A 21,388-nucleotide genomic window follows, 5' to 3' on the forward strand; every position below is an offset into this window, starting at 1 on the left:
CACTCAACTGGGTACTCAAGACCTGGAAGATATCTGTGCTTCAGTTCACATTGAACTGAATGCAGAGAAATCTAGCTTCTGATGTCAGCAAAGGATGGTAAAGGAGGCAGCTGTAGCAATGCAGTAGATATATCCAAAGAGTAATGGCAGGCAGGCAAACAAGCTGTTCCTCTTATCTCCTCAGAGTTCTTTTTTTTACCAGGGCCACATCTGTAAGGTGCCGTCTTCTGTATGAGAGGGTCTTCTCCTATTGTTAACCTTTCCAGGAAGTGTTCTCACAGACCAAACCAGAGGGATGAAGCTTAGTTCATGCCAGATTGAATTGACAATCTAGATTAACCTTAAGTTTCCAAAGGAAAATAATCACTGAAATCCAACCTTTGTAGCTAATCAGTTTGTTGGGTCTGGTTCTAGCAGCACAAAAAACTCAAAAATAGATTCATAACTACAATGAATGTCTCATCCCCTTATGGTGATGGCCTCACAGAGGGAACATCACTGAATACAATACTTAGTAGGTTTTCATTTCTTTTTACTCTAGCTTTCCCCACCCTCAGAACATATTTATCTTAAATGTTGGAAAAGATAGTGGCTATACTTTAATGAGAGTGTAGTGAGCCTCCCTCCTTTCTTCTGCTACAAGGTGGTACGGGAGTAATTAATTACCTCGATTATAGATCTAGCTGGTACTGTTTGTTCAAACTAATGTAGTTCATTCACTGAGTTCCAAGGTGATCTCTGCTCCATGATGAAGATGAGAATGTTCAGGTTGTGTGTGGCAGAAAAAAAAACCAATATACTGCAACAATAAGTATGCATATTGGTCTGTATGAAAAAAAAAGTAACATCAGTACATTGTTTAGATAAATTTTGAAATTTATTTGGGTTGCTTTAAATTTTCAAGAATGGCTTTTTTTTCTGACTGGGTATTCCATATGGCTTCCTACATTATGTTTACCTGACCAGTTCTTTAGATCTTCTTGACTATGAAAATTTCTGCCAGGCGGTGGTGGTGCACGCCTTTAATCCCAGCACTTGAGAGGCAGAGGCAGACGGATTTCTGAGTTCAAGGCCAGCCTGGTCTACAGAGTGAGTTACAGGACAGCCAAGGCTACACAGAGAAACAATGTCTCAAAAAAAAAAAAAAAAAAAAAAAAAAAAAAAAAAAAGAAAGAAAGAAAATTTCTTATCCTTTCCCTTTTTGTATTTCTGAGTTAGTTTTAAGAAGTTCTGGTCAAATGTTTTGTAGAATGAGTAAACCAGTAATTTTGATGCATTTCTCAGGCTTCAATTAGATTATAAGTTTCTGGGATGCGATATTATAATAATAAATGATAACACATTTGAAATCATGTAAGTATACAATATTTATAAATTAGGCAATGAACATTCCAAATATTTAAGTAACATAAATATTTTGGCATTCACTGGTAGTCCTACGGGATGCTTAAACCAGTTATTTAATTATTCATTTAACTTATCAAGTTCTGCTGTCTAGAGAATAGGAGTATCTTTTTCCCGCTCCCTTTGTACAGCTATGAACAAACTGTTATATCCACACTAACATTTAATCTAAGACTGTTCATTTTAGTGCAATGGGTTTGCTAGTAATTGGTAGTACGAAGGCATCATTAACCAGTGCATTAGGACACTGTGACTCACTCTTCTAGATTTCAGGCTTAAAAGGCCATTACATTCTTAATGACCCTAACCAATGGAGGCAGAGTTCCTCTCAAAGGAGAGTCTTGGAGTAGAGCTGTTTTCTGTGATTTATGTACTAACTGAATGCAGTTAATTATAAAGTTCCAATTATTAGTCCAGGCAAACAGAATAGAAACTACTTTTGATTTGAGCTTCATTCCTGAGGGAAAAAAAAAGTCTAACATAATTTAATAAGATAGCCCTAAGGCAGAGACCTCTATGTTAAATTTTTCCTATGTTTTAAAATATCAATGCTCTTATATTGATAGGACATAAACATGAAATTCTCAAAATTTCTCCATGACAGAATACTTAAGGGAGGTTATTCATTGTATGCAGCAAGCATAGGGCCACTGCTCTTCAGTCCTTTCAGAAACTTGATGTGATTGCATCAAAAGTGAAGAATTCTTTTTCCATTCATTCAACATGAATATATTAAAACCTGGTGCAAATAGAATGTCTGAAAAAGAACTGTACACTACTATTTGTCATTAAGGATTAAGATCAGAGAACTTTACATTTCTGTTCTGATGTTGTGTTCAACTGCCTTTGTTTATTTTCTGCTTCTCTGTTTTATTGTATAGCTTCTCTCCACATTGCTTTCTGTTTGGCCAGAATGGTTCTTATTACTCTACTTTATTGAAAAGACTTAAATGCTGCATTTTCGGAAACCTTGAAAGAGAATCTACTCTCTCCCTTCCACACAGTTTCATTTCTTACAGACCCGGAACAAATCATTTCAAACACTCTCAACAAAGTTGAAAGGAAGGTAAAAATTAATTGTTTTATGTTGCTTAGTTCCCTAGAATTTGGTTGATTGTCATTACATATAAATGACTTTCAAAGATTTTACTTTAAAAATTCAAAATATTTTTGACTTTACAGTATAAAGGACAAATGAAAACTAAGTGCTTGTGAACATTGATAAATTTTTTTTTGAATTAAAAATACTAGTACATTTCTAAATTTTGGTTTCTTTTTTTGTTTGTTTGTTTCTCAAGACAGGGTTTCTCTGTATAGTCCTGGCTGTTCTGGAACTCACTCTGTAGACCAGGCTGGTTTTAAACTCAGAACTCCTCCTGCCTCTTCCTCCCAAGTGCTGGGATTAAAGGCATGCACCACCACTGCCCTGCTAATTTTGTTTTTTTATGAATCAAATAAGATTTATCTGGACTAAAATGGAACTACATTAGGGCTGCAAGCATTTTAATACTATTAATAGGATTGTGAACATTCTTTTATATTTCTTTGTTTAAAACAGTATATCCTTTGAATCTTACTGCCCTCCAACTCTCAGTAGCTAAGGCAGAACTTGAACTGCTGAATATTTAAACTTTATCTCTCAAGTGCTGGAATTATATGCAGGTGGCATTGTAGGTGGTTTCTTTTTCTTAATTTAGATAAGTGTATATACCTTATCCTACTATTTAGTTTTGCCTTAGTACTCAAAAATTTTAATGTTGTTCTATTTGATAATTCATAAAACAAGTAAACTTGATATTCTGCTCAACATAGCAGAGACATTGCATTTCTGACTTTCCATAGGAAGTCTCAGATTTTGGAATAAACTTTGCTATCATTTGTATATTGGCCATAAATATATCTGATTATAATTCATATAATGAGAAAGTTAATTTATAATAATTAAGGTCATTTGTAGTATATCTTCAGGTTACCTAGTTGAACATAACAGCTCCTCACAGGCGCATTGTTTATCCAAGTCTTCATTCTGCTGTCATAATTCAGCTTCTCATAGGGCTGCCATTTTTGTCACAATGATCACTTGAATATTCTATTTTTCAACCATCATTGTCTCCTGTAGCGAGTCTCCTAGTTCCCAATTAATTAAAACTCCATCCTACTCACTGTTCTGTTGCTAAGTGACCACTTCTCTAGTAACATTATCTCACTTCAAATTTTGAATACCAATAGACTTTGCAACTTACTCATGAATTATTTTGAAGTCTCAGAGTTGTAGAGTAACAAAAAATTATTTTCAGCCATTGTCTTCAGAAAAGAATTGTCGAGGTCTAAAATAAAAGTAGTTTACACAGATACATATGACTACACACATATATATTTCTATCCCCACTCTTATGAAAGCTTTTTGGTGAGTTAATATAGCCTTATCAAATTCTTTAGTATAGGTATTAGTAGGATCATTATTCTTAAAATTAGTATAATAAAGGATATTGAGAAAGAAAAGACTTACAGACTATTGATGTTTTAATACATTCTTCAATCTAGATGGTGTCCAGAGCAGAAAAATTAAACCTGCACAAAATAACACACTATCCATAGTAAGGAAAGGTTAAGCAAATTTATATTACATAGAATGTGCTATTAGAACTGAGACAACTAAAAGAAAAATCAAATCATATCTCTATAATTAAAAAAATTGTGACTGATCAGAACTTACCATTTTATTGAATGAATATGTTTATTTTGAAAGTATAGTATATAAATTGAATAATGGAGATTGAGAAGAAGTTAAGTAAGTGAAAAGGTCACAAAAACAGAAGAAGTAAGATTTTTTTTGCAATATCATGATTACAATAGTAAAAATGTTACATATTAATATATATATATATTATATATATATATTATATATATATATATATATATATATATATATATATATATATATATATCTTCTATCTTTTTATTGGGTTAAATGAGATGAAAATACTTTAATTTTAACCTTATAAAACTTATTTTCTGAATAAATTCAGTGATTTAAAGTTGCATATCTATTTAAATAGTTGCTGCATGAAGTAAAATTTAAAAATCACTGTAGAGACAGTGTTGCATTAGCTAGAGTTTTGTTCTCACTGTTAAGTAGGGAGGCAGATGATGTACTTTCAATGAAATTTAATGGTGGTTTGAAGCAGAGCCCAGGAAACTGTAGTGATTCTGGACTCTAACCATGGAGACACATTATCCATTGTAAAAACATAAAATGATGCAGGAATTTAAACGTAACTGAAGTGATGCCCAATACATATTCAGCCACAGAATGAAAAAGCCACAGTCTTGTGTATTGTTATATCAAACTAACCCGTTCTGACATTTGTCTTCACACATATTTTTCTTTGTATACTCTCTGCTCAGTAATTAATTTTTATCCAGTATTTTAATATTTTATGTTTGAAAAATTCATATAATTTTTTCTATTATTAGAACAGGGTTAAACTTTTGAATATTTAATAACTAGAATGGTCTAGGTTTTATATCCCTGAAGTTCTAAGAATTAATGATACACAAAGAAAACATTTCTTTCACTTTAAAGGTATTAACAAGATCTGATATCCTAGAGTCTTACACTGATTTGAAGAACCAGGCACCCATAGTGATCATCCATAAGTCTGCCTGACTTGCTACGGAATAAGAAAAGGTCATAGCATCATGACCCATATATGAAATACTTATCTGTATGGAACATTGCATATAACCATTGTTATTATTAAATTCAAAGAGTGGGGATAGTATATTCACATACCACAAAGAAAACTATTCACTGTAGGATAGTAATAACTGCTTTAGTGCCATATTAGTAATGCTAACACTGTAGCTGTGTAACTACAGAAAAATAAAATGATAATATATTATTTCTCTTTTATTAGAGAATGCTTAGAAACAGATTGCCAGCAGGTCTTTCCTGGATTCATGATGATTTAATTAAAAAAAAAACACTATGAGACAAATTAAATCACAGTACATAATAGTGAATATAAATCCATGAGTAATTTTTTCAATTTCGTTTATTGTTCTTTTTATGTGAATATAAATCATGCATATATAAAAATAACATGCATTTGAGTTGTTAAATATGTTTATGCATGTTTATGAACAAAAATATATTAGGTATTGGTTATATGTGCAAAATATGTGTATAGAATATATAACCATGTACTAACTTACCCAGTCATTTGATACTGAAATATTTGTCTGAAAGTTACTCTGTGGGGTGTATATATGAGCTTGACATTTGCATTGGAAATTTGACTAAACCAGTATTTATCTCCTAACCTAAAAGGGACTCAGTCAACCAGTCAAAAAAGAATAAACTAAGCAAAAAGAGAGATTCAGGAAGAATACATCTATTCTCCATGGTGAACTTTGAGTTACTAATTCAGTAATCTGTATGAAGACCTGGGGTCAGTTTAGGCATAGACCAGAGTATATAACAGATGTACACACATGCGCGTGCACACACACACACACACACACACACACACACACACACACACAAGCTTTTTATTTGTGTTTTCTTCTGGAAAAAAATATGGAAATTCTTATATTAAACGTAACTTGAGAGGAACAGATTTTGGAAGAGTTATTTCGTTTGGTTCGGGGTTTCTATTATCAGTTCTCTAGTCTGGTTAAGTTTAAAGATTCTAACAGTTCCACTCCCCATAGTAAAGAGAGCACTGCAATCCATGGACTATTTTAGTTGTGTTGTACACAAATTTTTATTGAATGTTTTGAGTAAACCATTTACAGGAAGCAAGTTGCTGTGTGACGCTATAGACTTTCAAGTATTTTTGGAAAACAAACAAACATAATGCTGTTGACCGACTCTTCCTAATGTTGCTGGACAAAGTGATGAAAGAATAGAATGAGTGTATTGATTCAAATTACGATCTTAAGTGCTATATAAATGACCCTGAAGGCATTTAAGTATGACCTGAAGAAGCACCATATTTCTTGTAGCACAAGCAATTGATCAAAATCAAACCCAAACTCTTTTTTTTTTTCTGAAAATGGCTGAATTACAATGCAATTTGTGTTCCCAGACTTACAGAGTATCTATTATTAAAATGAAAACACTTAGTGGGAAAGAAATGAGATAGCCTAAGGTAAAACAGAAACACATGAAGACTCTGATAAGATTAGGAAAACTGAGCTCCTAAATTTATATTTAAGAGCATGGAATTGTACAACTGGATACATTGTGTCCTCTATGAATCATATCCCAATAAAAGTGTAAAAAAGAAAAAAAGAAAGTCATCCATAGTGTCTTTGGACATGACCTTCCCACATCAGTGTAAATAGACTTCTACAATATCAAATAGCAACTAGTAGCTCACAACAGATTTGGCCCTATCATCTGCAACTGAGGAGATTAACCCTATCTTAACTTAATTACTGTAGTTGCGTCTCTCCTGACCCATCCCAGCATGTATGTGGGGAGTCATTCTCTCTTTTTAATTTGTGAGTTCTAGGAACTGGATTCATGTAGTGAAAATTCATATCAGGCTCTTTTCTGAGCCACCTTGCCCACTTGAATTTTTAAATTTATAAATAATCGACATCCAATCATGCCTCTAAATGTAAGATATAGAAGATGACATATGGCACTATCTTTTAGTCAAAAATATTTAAAAATAAAACAAAGTAAATAACCAGAGAAAATAAAACAAAATATTGAATTTTGTTATTTAATGATGTCTAAGGCCTATGTTTGTCTTAGGGTGACTATTGTTATTCATGACATAAGAAACTTGGGATATTGTTGCTCTCCTCATGGGACCACCAACACTTTCAGCTCCTTCAGTCTTCTCTCTAGCTTCTCCATTGGAAAACCCTTGATCAGATCAGTGGTTAGCCATGAGCATCTGCCTCTGAGTATGTCAGACTCTGGCAGACCTTTAAGGAGACAGCTATATCAGGCTCTTGTCAGAATTCTCTTTCTGACATCCATATCAGGGTCTATCTTTGGTGACTGCATGTGGGATGGATACCCAGGTGGAATGGTCTCCAGATGGCCCCTCCTTCAGTTTCTGTCCCACACTTTGTCTCCATATTTGCTCCCTTGGGTATTTTGTTACTCCTTCTAAGTAGGACCTAGGCATCCACACTTGTTCTTCCTTCTTCATGAGCTTCATGTAGTCTGTTAGTTGAATCTTGGCTATTTCAAGCTTTTGGGCTAATATCTGATTATCAGTGAGTAAATACCATGTGTGGTTTTTTTGTGAATGGGTTACCTGACTCAGGATGATATTTTCTAGTTCCATCCATTCACCTAAGAATTTCTCAAATTCTTTATTTTTAATAGCTGAGTAATACTCCATTGTGTAAATGTACCACTTTTTCATATCCATTCCTCTGTTGAAGGACATTTGGGTTCTTTCCAGCTTCTAGAGCTCCCCAGGGTTTAAACCACCAGCCTGGGAGCACATTGGGACGGACCCATGACTTCAGCTGTAAATGTAGGGGAGGATGGCTTTGTCGGGCATAGGTGGGAGAGGAGATCTTTGGTCACATGAAGGCTGAACATTGAGTGAGGGAGAATTTGAGGGTGGGGAGGTGGGAGTGGGGGGGTAGGTGGGGACATATCCTCATAGATGCAGGAGGAGGGGGAGGGGATAAGGGTTCCTTGGTGGTGGTGGGTAATGGGGTAAGGGGATAAAATTTGAAATGTAAATATAATATCCAATAAAAAATTAAAAAAACAAAAAAGAAACTTGGGATAAAGGGGTTTTTTTCACTTTACATTTTCCTATCACACATCATTCTAAAAGAAATTCAGGATAGGAACTCAAGTATGACAGGCACCTGGAGGCAGAATATGAGGCAGAGAGACTATAAAGAGGTGTTGCTTACTGAATTGCTTTTCACGGCTTGCTCAGCCTTCTTTCTCAGAGAAGCAAGAAACATCAGCTGAGGCAATAAGCTGGGCCATCCCTCATCAAGTACTATTTATGAAAATGCCGTACATGTTCGTGCACCCTGATCTTTACATGCATTTTCTCTGAGTCTCCCTTCTCTCTGATGACCATAGTCTTTGTCAAGTTGACATGAAACAAACTAGGAAAATATTTGACTGATGAAGAAAGTGTTTAATGATACCTTGTGAAATCTATTGATTTGACTTCAAAAGGAAAGGGCCACTCTATTATTTTCTTTCAACACTGAAAGTTCGGACAGGATCTAGCAACCAGCTGAAATGTGGATGAATTAAAACCCACAGTGAGAGAATTAAAAATGCAGACATAGCTTGCTTTAATGCATACAGATGCATGAAAAGTCTTAGAAAAGCTGAAATGTTAGAAATAATTTCAATTAATATCTACTGGGACATTATTATTAAATATAACAATAAATTTATTAAGAAATCTCTGGCTTCTTGAAGTGTTGTATTGGTGCTCTTTTCTTGAGGCTAGAATATACAGTAGACTTGTAGTCACTGAATCAAGAAAACTAAATGCAAAGATAGTAATGAACCCTCTGAGGTAGCAAAGTACATATTATTACAACAATGGAGAATACAGCGGTTTGTATAACTTGATTTGCTAGTTAAATAACCTTGGTTACTTGATCATAATTTTTCTGAAAGTTAAATAGATTTTAGTATATGAAGTTCCCATTTCTTAATTGTGGGTTGTATATGTAGGATGATGGATCCTTACATCACAACTTGAATATGAGAAATGTAGCCTTGTAAGGAGTGAGGCTTCAGGGAAGGTAGTTAGGTCATTGGAACCATCATTCCAAATGATGATTTAGTTCTACAATAGGGATGATACACCATGAAACTGCTCTGTATTATGTGTTCTTTCTCTCTGGGGCTGATGTCTTTACTGATTTTACTTTTCTGATTATAAAGTTAGGCAACTGATAGTGCGTTATTTGGCTCTACACATTACTTGAACCATAATTAATACAATCTTTTTTTCCTTTTTCTTTCTATGTTATTTTCTATGCAATCTAGAGTCTGTGTGCATGAGGCAAGTGTTTTGCAACTGAACTAGCACCTGTTTTCTGGGACAAATTAAGCAATCAGATATTTGTAGAAATATTGGGACCAGGGTTTGAACTAATGTCAGATCAAAATATTGTATTAGTATATTCAGTGTAGATGTATTGAGGATTAAAGTATTTTGTTTATTATATTTATAGCTTAAGAAGTTAACCCCCCCACACACACACACATTTTGATCAAATCAATACTCAATTCCTCCACTCTAAGTCCTCCTTTGTTCTCACACCACTCTTTCCTATCAACTACATGAATTTAGCACAGCCTGATTGTTCAGGGACATAGAATAGAGACATCAATTGGAACATGAGACTGTATGACTGAAGAAACTGACTCTTCCTGCTACACTCGTCACCAGTTTCCAACATATCCTTAGCTAGAAGGGAGACATCATGAGACCCTATGTTGAGGCTTTGGCTAGCTTGATCTTTTGTAGGCTTGTGCAAGCAAAGTCATCGACATTAGTTCAAATGTGTCCTGCCATTGCCTGTAAACACTATTTTGCAGCAGCCAATTACTACCTCTGGCTCACACAAATTGTCTTTTGGCTTTCACCAGGATATCATGTGCATATAAACAAATAAAATAACTGAATAGTGAAATGATTTTAAAAGTAAGTAATAAACCACTATAAGCAGTTTCCCTTATTTGACAAAGCCTTCAACTCATTTTGTGTGTACTTTCACACTCTGGTCTTACATCACTCTTTTGTTAACATAGAACTTGGTCACCTTTCCATTGCATGAACTACTGTATTAATGTATTACATTGATGAAATTTTGTACATTGGATCACACAGTAAACAATAACTACTTTTAATTAATTTCTATGGTAGATATTTCTATGTTGCAGGATGGAAACTAATGTTGCCAAACAAACAACAACAAAAACAAATCAGATGAATTCTACTCCAGTGAAACTTGGGGTTGTTTTGAGGTATGAAGCATGTCAAATATCTCTTCAGAGATTAAAAATAAACTGCAGCAACTGACTTCTCTCTCTTTCAGCAAAACAACACACTGTGTAACATGGCTACATTTTGAAGATAATATAGTACATGTTAAGTCTTGAATTTGGGGTTAAAGTCTGAGATGCCTATTAGTATATTAAACCATACACTGGCTATTAGTTTCTCCCAGCATCCTCCAGTTCCTACTTGTGACTGGGTCCTCCTGACTGGCATACCCTACTCCATAGAGTAAACTCTACAGCCTAGGGGATGGGGTGCTCTTTCTCTAGGTGCTCCTTCTTATATAATTTGGCCACCCATTTTGGTTATATTGTCTCCCTTTGTATTCAAGCTCTTTTGACTGCTGTACCTGGATTCTTCTTTTCTTCTCCATGCCGCACTTTCTTTACATTGCTGGGTTCAATCATGTTTACTCTGGATCCTTCCAGATGCCTCTGGCTATGCTTTCACTCATATATACAATAAATAGTCTCCTCCAGCATCTCAATGGATGTTTATCTTCTACTTTTATTTCTGTTTTTCATTCTCCATACATCCTCATTTGGGTTTTTATCTTGACCAATGACAGTTGAAGTACCAATGGCACATAGAGATGCTTCTTGTCATTTTTGAATAATTTCCCCCATATAAATAAATGTGTACTCCTTTAAAATTTGGAGCAAGACTTTGCTATTCTGTAGACAGGTTATCATTTTCAGTATACATCTTAGTATGCTGCAGGATTCTTCAAATCTTTACTTGAAATTCAATGATTAACTGCAGACTATTAACTTACTGTGTCATGTGTACCATCATAAATTAGTGTCCTTTGGCCCCTGTAGTCATTAACTTGGATAATCATGGTAGCATTTTATCACCAAATTGAAGTGGCCTTCTTCAAGCCAACAAAGCACAAGTCATATAAAATGTAGAAAACGTATCTCTTAACACCTTCCACTCACTGTTTTTCTAAGCCTGAATTTTTGGCTTTATGGAGAGTTCCCTTCAGTCAGGAATAAGAGAAACTGCAATTTTCAATTGTTCTGCATTATATTCAGGTACTACAAAAAAGCCTCAACACTAGACACTTTCTCTCAAACACTAATGAAAGAAAATGGTGAGAAAACTTTCCCTGTCCATAATGTCAAGCAACTGTCCATTCAATATGTGACAGGCAGAACTAGCCATACGCAGTAATCCCATTAAGAAACATGCACTCTTCTTTGTACTAAGAGCATAAGATAGATACCTTTAGCATATAAATGAATCAACAAGACTCCAGGTACCACTGGCTCGTAAATGTATACATACAAACATACTTAAACCATTACCTATGGAAAGTCTTAAAAAGTGGAGTCTGTAATTCTGCTCACCCAGGTATTTCTGATTCAGGGATGTTCTACCAATGGAAGGTCTAGAAAGCATGTGAATCTACTCAATGATAGAGTTGTCTACTTATGATATAAAACTCAGATGATTTAAACTGTATCTGACTTGAGAGCCTATCTTCTGGGATCTAGCTTCTGTCATTTCAGAAAACAGCATACAAGCTACCAAGGGAAAGAAGCAATTAAACGGTCCTACATATCTGTGACATCCAGCATAGCAAAATATCCATAAAGGTGAAATAAATGGCACACCCATGTCAGTAGTGACCAACAGCTGTCTAACTAAACTTAATATCCACTTACAAGAAAATAAATCACTCCTGATAATTGAAATCTAGCCAGGTTTCCAGGCCAGCAGTGTCATGGACATCAGAAAGTTATATGCTACGTTGATAGATGAACATGCTTTTTTCACTAAATTCTAAATTCTAACACTATACACACTGATAGGTCATACACTTCAGTATAAGAGATTTTCTTCATAGCAAATAGAAACACAGAAAACAACAACACCACCAAAAAAGGTAGGGGGACAATGCAGAGATCAACAACAGATCTTGTGGAGCAGAGTCCTCATGGATGCATTTATTATATCACAGTCCCTGCATCTCTATCTCAGAAGAGGGGACAGAAATATTCTAAGATCCAGAATACAGAAAATACTCTGTGATAGTCTTTCTTAGAAATAGCTACTTAAACAAGGCTGTAAAATGGCATTATCAATAGATTTGCAAGTACAGAATGAGGAAAATGTGCTGGGCTCCCACCGATAAGCAAAGAACTGTGGGGAACCACTGACTTCTGGGAGAAAGACAGTGAGCCTCTTTCCAGGGATGAGCTCTTTCACTGGTTGTCAAATGCAGAGTGGTCATCCTTTGGATGTATTTTGTTCATACAAGTATACATGTTTCTACATGTTTCTGTATACCTATGTATCTATGTATCTGTACGTTTATCTTTGTATCAATAATATGAGAGAAGAGGCTATTAACTTGAAAGTAGGGGGCATGGGACAGGAACTTAGAAAATTGATCTGAAATAGCTCATAAAAGTAAGTACGTTGTTAATAGTAAAAATTTCAAATGGCTAGTCTGATTATGTTGATTATTTCAGAATAACAGAAAACTGACTAATAGTGTATTCTATTATATAAACACCACATTTCAAATCTGAATTTTTAAAAAATTTAAGGCTATGATTTGATATTTTAATTTTATCTATTAAACATGCCAAGATTCTTAAATATATATTTCCTTTCAAAGTACTTAATTGGAAATGTAACATTCTAGTTGTAATGGTTCATTAACCTATACGAAAGAAGACAGTTAATAAGATACTGCACTATTTCTTCGAAGAAACAATACCTCTAAGGGTAGTAACTTATCAAACTATAGTCAAATAAATTCATATGACTGCTTCATTTTCTCAACTTCTCCTTTTCTCATTTCTACTATTAAAATAGAAGATACTTTCCATAATACACCAGGTTTCCCCAACAACTAGGGCTTCCTCATTCTTTCTTTAAAGCCAGAAAGCCAGTCTTTCAATCCAGTGGTTGTATTTATTTGTTTGTTTATTTATTTATTTATTTGGTCCTCCTTGTTTGTCCCCTATGCCAGCATAAATGGAATAATTTTTTCCTTCTCTTCCCCATTCCCCTCCTCTAGGCACCTATTGAAGTTTCTACAGGTCTGTTTTGGATGGTCTGCTCTTTTAATTTCAAGAAAAAAAAAAAAAAGAAAGAAAGAAGAAGTTCTTTAGCTTAAAAATTTGCATTTTTGAAGTATACTTGTGAACAAATTTATAATGGTTTTAGCACTGCTAAAAATGTATAAACTGTATAAAGCAATAGGAACATATAGTTTTATGTTCGGTATTAACTTCTACATTATTATTGCCTAAAATAACAAATGATATACTCTCCCTCCCTCCCTCCTTCTCTCTCTCTCTCTCTCTCTCTCTCTCTCTCTCTCTCTCTCTCTCTCTCTTTGTCTCTATCTCTGTCTCTCTCTCACACACACACACACACTCGCACGTGTGCATGAGTGCCTCTATATGTGCCATGGCTAACACACACAAACTATGATTATACTTTAAAGGCCAACACTTACAGAAACTTGTACAAAATTCGATTTGCTCTGAGAGCTGCAGTTTCCAACCCATCCTAAATCATTTAAGAATTTATTGCATTTGTGTCATTTTCTGGATATTAAAAGATCATATTTAGTGTTTCTTTATGAAAGAGGGATACAGTTAGACTTTGAAAAACTTCACCATGTAATCCCTCTATTATAAAGTGTTGCTCCTCCCTCATGTATAAGTGCAAGCACATCCCTGTGTGTGCATTTGTGCCTGTGTGTGTGTGTGTGTGTGTGTGTGTGTGTTTTGCTCTGGAAGTGAGCTACCACCGAGTTATATCTGTAGCTCTGCAAAGTTTACAGTGGCTGAAGTACACACATCTCATTTTAGAGTTGAGCTTGCTGATGGTGTTGCCAGATTACTAGAGTGGCTGGAAATAGAGGGACCCAACTCAACTCAGGAAAGTTTTTCACATACTTCCCTAGGAACATCAATGGAAAAATGGTAATGACTGAACTTTCAAATATTTGTGGGAGATGGCACATCTTAGGGTAATTGTTCTTGGCACCTGAACTGTTTTCTTCCCCAGCTGAGAGAATCATTGCGCTAGAAGTGCTTTTCCAGCAGCTAGGTGGAGACTTCATGGAGAACCGTGGCAGTTGGTGAGGTGAATGATTATATCTGGCTGTGAGGATCAGAAAATTTGTTCATTTCTGGCTTAAATAACCATGGTCTTACTTTTCTGCAAACAATTAGAAGAATCAGATTATATCTGTGGCTCAAGAGTCATGGCTGAGGATTCTTCAATTTTCTTGGCTTTCTCTTCAGCTTCCCGTGACACAGACGGCATGAGTTCTGGCTATCAAATTTATATTCTATGTAGGAAGTATGAGCATCAGGGAGAAAGAAGATTCTTATGTAAATATAACCAATTTACCTGGTTCCTCTGCCATTGAAACAAACGTTTTCCTAAACACGTGCACATCATTCCTGCTTAAATGTTAACTTAGTTGGCGAGTCATTCCTTAGACACCATCCAGTCTCTGTGCAAGGTGTAATTTTGTTTTTATAGGAAAGCTTTATCCAGGTTGCATTACAATCTTCTTTTTTCTCCATTGTATATTTCTTCCTCATTTTCCTTTGAATATCTGGTTCGGTTAATATCTCCAATTTTACATAAAAGAATCAGAGATAATTTATTGCCTTGGAGAAATTTATATGACACAACCTTATCAGTGTGGTACATAATTTTATTTAAAAAGTATGATTGAAATTTAAGGTAAGAATGGAATGGTTAATAAAAATAAAATAATTTAAAAAAAAATCAAGATAAAATGTGGCCAAGTTCGAATTTAGGACAATGTGACCACGTTTCTCAGTTTTGTGGCTGAGTTAATGTCTCTATCCTCCATTCGATGTTACTGAAAAAAAAATATTTACCATTTCCAGGCATCCGAGAGATGTAGTTTTAAAATATATAAGTTTGTGTTATCCCAGCCAGAGAGGCGAACATTTAAAAAAATGAGAAATAATAACCTAGATATTCAGAGAGAGCAACGTGTATCCATTACTGCTGGCAGTACCGAATAATGCTACTGCTATTCAAATAAATGTTGAAATCTGGAAATAGAAACTGGAGTTGTTACAAGGATTAGCTGCTCTTGCAAAGGACTGTGACAGAAACACTCATACACATAAAATAATAAAATAAAAAATTAAAACCTAGAAATAGATCAACTATATGATCAGGCTCAACCACTCAATATAAACACAGAGGAACCTATGCACTATAGTAGACATGTGCTAAACTGTGTTCATTACTGCTCTGTCCACAAGAGGTGTGAAATGAAATGGCCAAGATGGTCGACAAACGATGCATGGATAATGAAGTGGCCATACATGGATTATGCTCAGCTGCTAAAAATGAAATATGAAATTCAAGATAAATGAGTGAAGGGTAGACACAATTATTCTGATGAATGAAACCCAGATACAGACAGTAAACTGAGAATGACCTTCGTCTACTGACCCTTCCGATTCCAAATCCCGAGTGCTGAAATTACAGTTACTGTACCTGGTAACCAAAAATTCTCCCTACTAAGCTGTCGCCCTAGCTCTCCATGTCTTTTAAATTTTTATGATTCTTTTAAGTATTCTGGTTAATCTAAATTAATCATGCTTTATTTTCTTTTTAACAAAACATAGACATACGTCCATTATTGTATTACTTTATTACGACATGTAATCAGTATGTAAAAGTGAGTGGGGGAGCACTCTCATAGAAGCAGGAGGAGGGAGGATGGAATAGGAGGTTTCAGGAAGGAAGACCAGAAAGAAGATAACATTTGAAATGTAAATAAATAAAATACTCAAAAAACAAAAAAAAACCAGAAACAAAACAAAACAACAACAAAACAAACAAACGAACAAACAAACAAAAAACTTGGAATCAGGGCAATGGTAGCACAAGCCTTTAATCTCAGTGTACAGGAGGAGAATGCAGAGTGTTCTCTGAGTTTGAAACCAATATAGTCTAAAAAGCAAGTTCCTTAAAAAATAGAAGAAAATGAATAAGGTTTTAATTTTGTGATTTACTCTTTTCTTTTGCTAGCATTGTTTACAGTGATGTTATCATTTCATAGCTTTAATGACGAAACAGGTAAAGAGTCTGAATCCGGCTCTTGTAAAGTGACAGCATTTAGTGGTTAACTGTAGTGACTGCATTTGAGGTTTAAGAACGTTTTAGTGTTTGAATGATATATCATAAAATAACTCTATCATGTTTTGAAGAACATTAATGTTAACGTTCTTAAACTTGCATTTCACTTTTTACCTGCGTGTCTGATAAGATGCACTAGCATTTTGGTCAGTAATATTCTATATGTGTATTTGTGCTGAAGCTGTTTTTTGATCAGTGCAATTAAATGTAAATGTTCAGCCATTTTTTACAAGCTGCGAGCTTTCATCTTTAGCTGTGAGTTTCAACAGTGATGATGATAGGTTTCACAATTGCATTCTTTAAGGTTCATGTTGATTGCAAGGGATACTCTCAGTCTCTAAAAACTGGGCAAGTGTCGTTATTTTCTCTCTTTAATATGTTCTTCCCTTCTGTACCCCCATTTTACATTTTTTAAAACTCTCTCCACTTAAAAAATATATCTCTTGATATTTTATTCAGTTTCTATCTCTAATATTTATTTTTTCACCTTATTTCTGAAATATTTTCACAGTAACACACAGATGTAATGAATATATTAACAGAGGCATTATACTTTAAATGCATTTTGTTTCTGAATTCCCGACATTTAATTTTTTGTCCTTATTTGGAGTTATTTCATTTGTCTTTATCTTTCATGTTAAGTGATTCACCAGGTTCTACAATCTCATCTGACACATGCTGAATGCTAACGGTCTACGTAGAAGTATGTTATTGGGCTTTCTTTATTGCCTGGCAAGGATCACAACTATCAGTAATTTCAAACTTGGCTAAAAGACATTTAGTTTTATTTGAGTGGAATCTTCATACTTCCTCTCTGCTAGGTGTAAAACTGGTAGTGAAGACTTGGGGCGAGGGGGCGGAAATGTGTCAGACGTAACTTAGATTGTTACTGTCCAGTGTTTATGTTGCCATTTAAGGTAAATATCCACTGTAGGACTGCAGTCCCTCATCATTTTTATGGCTGATATACTGTAAAATGGAATCTCTCCTGAAATACCAACATTGAGGACAAAAAAAAAAAAAAAAAAAAAAAAAAAAAAAAACCTTAGGAAGTGATATCTAAGTAGTCTTATACTTCTTATATATTACCTGACCATACAGAAACATTGTGCGTACAGAGCATAAATGTACTTAATTTATAGATTATTCATTTACTTAACTCGTCAGAAATTTTAACTATCTGATGAGCAATGAAGAGCTTCACCAATCTTTTCTAATACCTTTTGATGCTTAAATTAAGCTTTTACTCACCTGGATCTTCTCGGTTAATATTAATTAAATTATACATGGTAATCTAAAATTCTCCCATAAATTAAAATTTTTTTCAATAGCAAATTATTACCAGGAATGGAGAGGTGCACTTATTAATTAAGCTCTGGGAAGAAGTGGGCTGGAGGATTTTATATTCAAGGTCAACCTATGATGGCACAGATCAATTTGAGGATGGATATTACCATTCTAATTAACTTCATTTTTTTAAAGAGCCTTATATACATACCCAGATATTTGTTTACAATATGATGCTAGATCCTGCCAGGTTGACAGTGTGTATGAACTATTAAGGCATACTTTTAATTGTTTTTCAATAAACACATGCACACTCATGGACTAGAGCAGAAGAAATTGTTTTGAGGTGTTGCCCCAAAAGAGTGATGTGTTGAAGTTTCAGAAGTCCAAATGTTAGATTCAATGTTTGAGAGGTGAGATTTAGTAAGAAACCACATTAAGAAAAACATGCCAGTTTTTAAAATCAAAAGGAATTCACATGTTGCTTATATGGTAATATAGCCCCTGACATTCCATTTGATTTCTTATTGGTAATAACACATGACTCTATATTTCATAATTTAATATTAATATTTCTGAACTTGAATTCTGACAGACACCATTTTCAAATCTATATGTTTTTATCCACTTGCCAATATTTTCAGTGCATTACACAGCCAATAATAATTTGAAAAGTCAATGTTAACAGCAAGCACTCTAAGCTTAGTGTGGAGAGGGTTCATTATTCTACCAGGAAGTTTGATGATAGATGAAAGTTTCTTCTCCATTTCATTCATATATATATATATATGAAATTATATATATATATATATATATATATATATATATATATAATCCATGGTAACATATGTATGTTTTTCATGTTTATAAACTCTCTTCTTGCTAATTTTGATGTTTATAGATGGTGATATGGTCAAATTATGTTTGTACAACTCTAAATTAAACATGCCTTTTTTTCTATTAATCTGCATACAAACATCACTTGATTTAAAATTAATTTTTATGTTATTGAATAGTTTGAGTTTCCAGCAATGATTGATAACCACTACTACAAAAAGATATAAAACTTCTTAAATTAATAATTTACTTGAAGCACTGTTGTTAATATTTACATTGTATTATTTACTTTGTGTATTTTTATTAGTTCACTTTTTTTTGAAAGCTGTGATATTGTATTCAACCACTGGTGCATTTCCTAAAAATTGTATTAAAAACTAATATTTGGGCGCCAACCTCTGGCCCGGGTTTGCCAGGGTTTGGGGGATCTGGAAGAAGCGCTGCACCTCGCTGGGTTGCGGACACCCAAGCTATTGTGCACCGAGGAAGGCAGCTAGGGGTGAAGCCGCCATGGGCTCACATCCTTTCTGCTCGGCCGCTGCACCGAAGAAATAAGCGGTGGCTTGGCACCACGTAAGAGCACAATTTATGTATCCAATTTGCCTTTCTCCCTAACAAACAATGATTTATACCGGATATTTTCCAAGTATGGCAAAGTTGTAAAGGTTACTATAATGAAAGACAAAGACACTAGGAAGAGTAAAGGTGTTGCATTTGTTTTGTTTTTGGATAATTTTGCCTTAAACTGCACCAGAGCAATAAATAGTAAGCAGTTATTTGGTAGAGTGATAACGGCAAGCATCGCTATTGACAACACGGAAGAGCAGCTGATTTCATTCAAAGGCAAAACTACTTTGATAAATCTAACTGTTATGAATGTGGGGAAAGCAGACACTTAAGTTATGCCTGTCCTAAAAACATGCTTGGAGAACCTGAGCCTCCAAAGAAGGAAGAAAAGAAGAAGAAAAAGAAAGTCCCTGAACCTGTGGAAGGACTTGAGGAAGTAGAAGTGAGTGAAGAAGAAGGAGAGGACCCAGCTCTCGACAGTCTCAGTCAGGCCATAGCCTTCCAGCAAGGCCAAAACTGAAGAAGAGCAGAACAGATGGAGACCCAGCACAGGGGGCCCCTCAGCCTCAGATGATTCTAGACGACCACAGAAAAGCTTCAGTGATGAAGAAGAACTCAGTGATTAAAATCATGTTTTGTAAATATCATTCAAATAAAATCTTACTGTACCAAAAAAAAAAAAAAAACCCACTAATGTTTGACTTGAGTTGGTAAATGTACTTACGTTTTTTAATTTGCTAAATGATATGTAACACAATTTCACACATTTTCTGTTCGATTGGTACTCAATTTTCATATTTGAGTAGTAAGGAAAACTGAGATGGTCAGAATGCCACCAGGCTTGATGACTTGAAGAAGAAAAAAATCCACTGTTATTAGTCACTCTCTAACTTCCATTTATGTCTTGGCATGCATTCATAAACATATATACATACATACACACACATATGCACTAGATAAATAGATAGATAGATAGATAGATAGATAGATAGATAGATAGAAAGATAGATACATAGATAGATATATAGATAGATACATAGATAGATATATAGATAGATACAGAGATAGATACATAGATATATAGATAGATACATACATACATAGATAGATAGATAGATAGATAGATAGATAGATAGATAGATAGAGATAGATAAGCAAGTGAATAAATACAAAAATATTTCTGAGAATCTATTTTAACTAAAATGATAGGATATTAATTATTATTATTTTACACATTCAACTTTAATGCTTATATTTATATTGATAATCCATGTACTGTTATTTTTTTTGTATGAAAGTAACAAATGTATTTAATCTATGTGTTCTCTTATCCCCAAATGTGTAAATTGTGTGCACATAGTTTTATCTTTGGACTTATAAACATCATATAAATAAACAGAAACCAAGTTAGTTCTGTAGTTTACATAGAAACAATCAATTCAATGGAATCTTAATCAAAATGATCACACATAATTTAAATTTCAGTATCAGCTTACTTAGTAATATTGAAATGTCAATCCTTTATGTCAACTTTAATTAAAAATCAGAAAATGATGAAAGTAAATAGGAATATGACCTTATAAAGGTCTCCAAGTGACTTAGAATTTGAGTCCAACAGAAGATTCCTGTCTCCTATATTAGTCAGTATGTTGCCACATGAAACTCTGGGGAATGAAATGACATTCTTTGGCACAAAGTATATTTAAAATACAGATTTAAGATAATGTCAGTGAATTTTTAAACAAATTAAGCATTTAACCAAGTATGAATTAGAGTCTTCCAAAACCACACAATCATTTGGCCTTTCTCTCTCACTTTCTTTTTAAGTACACATTGATAAATTATTAAAAAAGAATAAAATAACTGGAGCTAGTTTGCTTTTTGATGATTCTCTTGCTTTTCTACAAAACTCAGGAGAATAAACTCTCTTTGTTCCTTGAATTGGTACCTATCATCTGGGAAAATTAAATTATTAAAATAAACATTATTTCAATGAATATATATTTTTCATTCTTCAAATTATCTTTTTAATATCTGGACAGTTTTATTTTTTCTTTTGATTATTTTTTTTGTTTGTTTTTGTAAAGTTCAAAATAATG

The 21,388-nt window shown here is 34.1% G+C and overlaps 2 pseudogenes; one reads left to right on the forward strand and one right to left on the reverse strand.

The window, feature by feature from the left end:
* Positions 1-14,481, reverse strand: part of LOC117723721 (large ribosomal subunit protein eL6 pseudogene) — a 90,301-nt pseudogene extending 75,820 nt beyond the window's left edge.
* A 126-nt stretch (positions 14,482-14,607) lies between these two features.
* LOC117723722 (zinc finger CCHC-type and RNA-binding motif-containing protein 1-like) lies at positions 14,608-19,915 on the forward strand (annotated as a pseudogene).
* The last annotated feature ends 1,473 nt before the right edge of the window (positions 19,916-21,388 follow it).

The sequence above is a fragment of the Arvicanthis niloticus genome, chromosome 19, assembly GCF_011762505.2.
Source record: "Arvicanthis niloticus isolate mArvNil1 chromosome 19, mArvNil1.pat.X, whole genome shotgun sequence".
NCBI classification, from domain to species: Eukaryota; Metazoa; Chordata; class Mammalia; order Rodentia; family Muridae; genus Arvicanthis; species Arvicanthis niloticus.